Source organism: Tenrec ecaudatus, chromosome 17, assembly GCF_050624435.1.
Source record: "Tenrec ecaudatus isolate mTenEca1 chromosome 17, mTenEca1.hap1, whole genome shotgun sequence".
Lineage (NCBI taxonomy): Eukaryota > Metazoa > Chordata > Mammalia > Afrosoricida > Tenrecidae > Tenrec > Tenrec ecaudatus.
In genome coordinates this window covers 63360951-63366793 of record NC_134546.1, presented here as the reverse complement: position 1 = coordinate 63366793, position 5843 = coordinate 63360951, and positions in this window count along the sequence as shown.

Sequence of the window (5843 nt, the reverse complement as noted above, 5' to 3'; positions counted from 1 at the left end):
AGCCTTGAGCCAGGGCCGCAGGCACCAAGGCTGGGACTTGGCCCCGTTGCAGCTATAGTGAATAGGCTGAAGCAGAGTTTCCAGCCGCCTTGAGGCTCAGTGGACACAGTGGGATTTGGCATGGCAGCAGGATGGGTAAGAAGCACCCCTCAGTCTTTACGGAGCCCAGGCTAGGGGTGCATCTAATCTCTCACTGGCTTTCTGAGAAGGGTCCTTGGCTGCTGCCCCAAAAGACCAGCAGACTCTATCCCTTCCTGACGCCCCACACACCCTCTTCACAGCCCTCCAGGGAGGGGACAATGTGGGACAGTTCCTTGGAAGAACAGAAGAGAAGGATCATGTCCTGCAAACGCTTCAAGCAGAACTGCTTCTAGATTTTTCGGTTGCTAGACCTCAAAGTGATTCATTACTGGGGCAGTCAGGCCCAGAGGTTTCTCTGAGCCTCAAAGCAGAAGCCCCAGACTAAGTAAGACCCTTCCTTTGGGGAGGAGGGGGTGCGGCGTAAGTAAGCAGTGGAGGCAGGATTGATTGTATAGGGTGTCGTAGTACTCATGGGAAGCCAGAACAGGGCTTTGAAAGAAAACAATCCTCCAACAATGATCTATGACCAGACACGGGCCATCTCTGATCTCATCTATGAAATAAGCATAGGAATGAGGGGGCATGGAATCATTTGTGGAGAAATTCCATTATCTCCTAATGGCATTTTGACACAAACTTTGGGAAACTCCCTGTATTGGACAGGGTTCTCTAGAGAGACAAACCAGATTGCTAGTAATTCTATATAAATATATTTATAAATATAGATATATAATTCAAGAAATAAACCATTAAATAATATACAGATAGATAATACAAGAAATTAACAGTTAAGTTATAAAGCAGTGAGACACTAGCAGTCCTTTAAGTTTTGAGAGATGCCAGGTGCCAGTCCCCTTCTGTAGAGAGAGCTGGGCTATATATACCCAGGCAGCAAACTGCAGGGCAGGTCCCCAACTGTCATCAACTGTCAGTCCCCAGCTCCAGAGATGAACATTCCAATCGTGTGGGCTTAAAGGGACCTCAACTTACAGCGACACAGTCCACAGGCTAGGCATCCCACAGGTAGTGTACCCCTTTAAATTGAGGCACAGAACAACCAAGGCGAGGCTCACCGAGCCATTTATCCCTCTGCCCTTCAGTTAATCCTACTTGTGTTTATCGGCCAGGCTGGCACAATAAACTATAGCAATCCACCCCTTGCCAGCCTGGCACCTGTACACAATTCTTTACCAATACATACTTATATAATTTCCAGATATTAATAAAATCACACTTATACTTATCATCAATCATCTATCAGACATATAAATGAAAACAGAGTCAAATTATATCTGATATAACATACTTGAACAAAGAAAATATACGCAATAATCACATACAAAGAAAAAACATTGACAATTACAAGCCTTGCTTTTCCAATTGATCATGTGGTTGTAATTGATAGGTAGAACTACCTTCTACTGCTACCCATTCTGTATTACCTTTGCCCTCAGCAAGCACTTCAGCTGGCTGTGGTTTTTGGCCTGGCGGGGTGACCCAGACCTTCATTCCTGAGGGGTCTGGGTCATTATAAGTCCTGTCATGATTGGGTTGCTGCAACTTACCACTTACTTTAATAACAGGGCATGGTAACACTAAGAGTCGGCCTATGGGATCTCCTGGATTCCAGACTTATTCTTCTTTACTTCCATTATGTAGTACCAGTCCAATTTCTCCTTGGTAATCAGGATCAATCACACAACTTAGTACGGTGAGACTCTTCCTGACCTGTTGATCCAAAGGCATGAGAAGTCCAAGGTGCCCAGGTGGCATTCTCAGCTGCCAGTTCAGTGGAATCCATGCTGTGTTTCCAGGTGGGAGAGTTCCTTTCTTCGGGACCAGGACCTCCAGGCCTGAGGAACACAGGGTTGCTGGCACAGGAAGCAAAAATGCTGCAAGGGGATCACTAGGAGTAATAGTGAGTGGTGCCACTCCAGCTTCCACCCCTTGGTTCCTGGACCCATGAATTCTGGCTATTGGAGACACAGCACCATATATTGGCCGCTGGTTTAGAGCATATACAGCTTCCTGGAGAACATTGCCCCAGGCCTGCAAGTTGTTGCCACCTAGTTGGCGCCGTAATTGTGTCTTTAGGAGCCCATTCCATTGTTCTATCAAGCCGGCAGCTTCAGAATGATGAGGAACATGATACGACCAGTGGATCCCATGGGAATGGGCCCCATTGCCCACTGCATTTGCTGTAAAGTGAGTTCCTTGATCTGAAGCAATGCTATGTGGGATGCCATGCCGGTGGATGAGGCATTCTGTAAGTCCACGAATAGTAGTTTTGGCAGAAGCATCACGTGCAGGGAAGGCCAATCCATATCCAGAGTAGGTGTCTAGTCCAGTAAGAACAAAACACTGTCCCCTCCATGATGGAAGTGGTCCTATGTAATCAACCTGCCACCAAGTTGCTGGTGGATCTCCCCGAGGAATTGTTCCATATCTTGGACTTAATGTTGGTTTCTGTTGCTGGCAAATGGGACACTCAGCAGTGGCAGCGGCCAAGTCAGCCTTGGTGAGTGGAAGTCCATGTTGCTGTGCCCATGCATAACCTCCATCCCTGCCGCCATGTCCACTTTGTTCATGTGCCCATTGGGCGATAACAGGGGTGGCAGAGCAAAGAGGAGGACCAGTCTCCACAGCGCGTGTCATCTTATCCACTTGATTATTAAAGTCCTCCTCTTCAGAGGTAATCCTTTGGTGAGCGTTCGTGTGAGATACAATTAACTTTACTTTCTTGGCCCATTCAGAGAGTTCTATCCACATACCTCTTCCTCACACCTCCTTGTCACCAATTTTCCAATCATGGTCCTTCCAATTCCCTGACCATCCAGCCAAGCCATTAGCCACAGCCCATGAATCAGTATACAGTCTCACATCTGGCCATTTTTCCTTATATGCAAACTGAACAGCCAGGCGCACTGCTCGAAGTTCTGCCCATTGGGAAGATTTCCCTTCACCACTGTCCTTTAGGGAGATCCCAGAAAGGGGCTGTAGTGCTGCTGCTGTCCACTTACGAGTGGCACCTGCATATCTGCAGAGCCATCCGTAAACCAAGCATGACTTTTTTGGTCTTCACTTAAAGTATGGTAAGGAACTCCCCAGGAGGCCATAGGTGCAGACTGGGAGAAAGGAGGCAATGTGACAGGAGTGGAGACTGTGGGCATTTGGGCCACTTCTTCATGCAGCTTACTTGTTCCTTCAGGTCCTGCTTTGGCCCGATCTCGTATATACCACTTCCATTTAACAATGGAGTGTTGCTGCGCACGTCCAACTTTATGCTGACGTGGGTCACACAATACCCAGTTCATGATGGGTAATTCAGGCCTCATGGTGACTTGGTGGCCCATAGTGAGGCGTTCAGTCTCCACCAAGGCCCAGTAACAGGCCAACAGCTGTTTTTCAAAGGGGAAGTAGTTGTTTGCAGAGGATGGCAAGACTTTACTCCAAAATCCCAATGGTCTATGCTGTAATTCACCAATAGGGGTCTGCCAAAGACTCCACACTGCATCTTTATGTACAACTGACACCTCTAACACCATTGGGTCAGCTGGATCATATGGTCCCAGTGGCAAAGCAGCTTGCACGGCAGCCTGAACTTGTTGAAGAGCCTTTTCTTGTTCTGGGCCCCACTCAAAAATGGAGGCTTTTCGTGTCACTTGATAAATAGGTCGAAGTAGAACACCCAAGTGAGGAATATGTTGCCTCCAAAATCCAAAGAGGCCCACTAGGCATTGTGTCTCTTTTTTAGTCGTTGGGGGAGCTAAATGTAATAACTTATCCTTCACTTTAGTAGGAATATCTCGACATGCCCCACACCACTGGACCCCTAGAAATTTTATTGATGTTGAGGGTACCTGAATCTTTGTTAGGTTAATTTCCCAACCCCTTGTACGCAGATATTGTACCAATGAATCTAGAGTCTTTGATACATCCTCCTTAGTGGGTCCAATCAGCATAATGTCATCAATATAATGGAGCAGTGTGACATTTTGTGGAATAGACAGGTGGTCAAGGTCCCTTCGGACTAAATTATGGCACAGGGCAGAAGAGTTGATGTACCCCTGGGGGAGAGTTGTGAAAGTATATTGTTGCCCCTGCCAGGTGAAGGCAAACTGCTTCTGGTGGTCCTTTGAGACTGGTATGGAGAAGAAGGCATTAGCCAGATCAATAGCTGCACACTATGTACCAGGAGAAGTATTAATTTGCTCAAGCAATGTAATCACATCTGGGACAGCAGCTGCAATTGGAGTCACCACCTGGTTAAGTTTATGATAATTCACTGTCATTCTCCAGGATCCATCTGTCTTCTTTACAGGCCAAATTGGTGAATTAAATGGGGATGTAGTAGGAATCACCACCCCTGCATCTTTCAAGTCTTTGATGGTGGCACTAATCTCTGCAATCCCTCCAGGAATGCAGTATTGCTTTTGGTTTACTATTTTCCTAGGTAATGGCAATTCTAATGGTGTCCACTTGGCCTTTCCTACCATGATAGCCCTTATTCCACATTTTAGGGATCCGATATGGGGGTTCTGCCAGTTACTAAGTATGTCTATTCCAATGATGCATTCTGGAACTGGGGAAATAACCACAGGATGGGTCTGGGGGCCCACTGGACCCACAGTGAGGTGTACTTGAGCTAAAACTCCATTGATAACTTGACCTCCATAAGCCCCCACTCTGATTGGTGGGCCTTCGAAACATTTTGGGTCTCTTGGAATTAGTGTCAGTTCTGAGCTGGTGTCTAGTAATCCCCGAAAAATTTGATTATTTCCTTTCCCCCAATGAACAGTCACTCTTGTGAAAGGCCGCAGGTCCCTTTGGGGAAGGCTAGAAGAAAGACTAACAGTATAAACCTTCAGTGATGTAGCAGGATACTCCTTACAAGCGACCCGGCCTCCCCTTTATTCAAGGGGTTGTGGGTCTGTAAACTGGCTCAGGTCTGGGAATTGATTGAGCGATCGTGACTGTCTATTCTGCTGTTCACCTGATCTACCATTCTTTTGCCTGTATAGATCACGTAAATATTTAGTAGGCTTCCCATCTATTTCATTCCTAGGGACACCGTGGCTAAGTAGCCAATGCCATAATTCCACACGAGACAGGTTGCTTTGATTATTATTGAAAACTTGTTGTCTATTATAACCACGCCCACCCTGTCTCGGTTGATTCAGTGCTGACACCTGCCCTCTACCATCATGGGGACCAATCAGCCCCATTGTGGGCAAATGTCGGAGTTCGCTTAGGGCAGTGCCCACTGTTAATCCTGGTGCACATAGAATAGCAATTACAGGAGTCTTAAGAGATGCTGGGGCCCACTTCACAAACTTGTTCCTTATGGTTGTGGTAAAGGGCATGTCTTCATGACACCCCCCTTTTGGATCTATGGGAATATCTTGATAGATCCATTCTAACATACCAATTTCTCTAAGCTTTTGGATGCCTTCCTCTACAGTGTACCAAGGCAGGTCAGGTACTTCAAGTTGGTCTAATCTAGGCCATCTGGCAGACCATGCTTCATTGAACCAACCAAATAAAGACTTAGATCCTTTTTTAGCCTGTCTCGCAGAGACATTGAAAGAAGAGTCTGTGCTTAGGGGTCCCATATCCAGAAACTCAGACTGGTCTAATATTACATTTCGTGCACCAGTATCCCACACCCTGAGTAACCATTCCCAGGGGCATTCTCCAGGCTTTTGCTTGTACGTATTTGAGAACTCGAGCAGGTCTTTATGTGTGTAGCGCACTTCTTCTTG